This window comes from Lathyrus oleraceus, chromosome 2 (genome assembly GCF_024323335.1).
Source record: "Lathyrus oleraceus cultivar Zhongwan6 chromosome 2, CAAS_Psat_ZW6_1.0, whole genome shotgun sequence".
Classification (NCBI taxonomy): domain Eukaryota; kingdom Viridiplantae; phylum Streptophyta; class Magnoliopsida; order Fabales; family Fabaceae; genus Lathyrus; species Lathyrus oleraceus.
The window spans coordinates 245,908,490-245,909,374 of NC_066580.1; the positions used below are offsets into that span (position 1 = coordinate 245,908,490).

Here is an 885-nt window from a genome sequence, read left to right on the forward strand (position 1 = left end):
CTCGAACCTACGTTTGTCAGTGTTTTTGCAATACGCAGACACAGTGAAAGCGAATGGTGTCAGCCCCGAAGCTGTAAGACTACGTCTTTTCCCTTTCTCATTAAGAGGTAGAGCTAGAGCTTGGATCCAATATCTACCATCCAACTCTGTCACTACGTGGAACGAGTTGAAGAAAGTTTTCCTAGCACGATATTTCCTACCTAGTAAGACGACTATGCTAAGAGCCCAAATAAACGGGTTTAAACAAAAATACAACGAATCACTTTTTGAAGCTTGGGAGAGATACAAAGACATGATGAGGCTTTGTCAACATCACAGTCTAGAAAATTGGTTGATCATCCATACCTTTTACAACGGTCTCTTGTACAACACAAGATTGACAATAGACGTCGCTGTGGGTGGCACAGTGATGGATAAACCCTACAATGACGCCTACCAACTTATTGAAAGTATGGCCCAGAATCACTACCAGTGGGGAAGCGAAAGAACCTCCATAGAGAAACCTCCAATGAAAGGCGGTATGTACAAAATAAGTAGTCTTGACCATGTCAATGCTAAGGTAGATTCTCTTACTCAAAAGATAGAAAACCTGACCATAACACCCGCAGCCACCGTGGCTTTTGTAGCTAACCTTTGAAGTTGGTGAGGAAAAAGTTGAATTTATTTTGACGCAATACTTAAAGGTATCGGCTCTAAACGATACATGTTGCCTACTGGATGTCATCGAAGAATGTGTAAGAGAAATGTAGATTGAACAAACTTCATACTCCGAAATACTAAAGATTCCAAGGCCTCCTACTTTTGAAGATAAAAATTGGAGTAAGGAATACCAAGATGACAGCCTAAGCGAATGTCTAGCACTAACGCCTGATCATATGCCTTGCC

General features: G+C 41.4%; 1 non-coding gene across 1 annotated transcript; it reads right to left on the minus strand.

Moving 5' to 3' along the window:
* Positions 1–214: 214 nt before the first annotated feature.
* Positions 215–321, minus strand: LOC127124446 (small nucleolar RNA R71). Its single transcript, XR_007803936.1, has one exon. It is a non-coding gene; the product is annotated as a small nucleolar RNA R71 (small nucleolar RNA).
* Between the last annotated feature and the right edge of the window lie 564 nt (positions 322–885).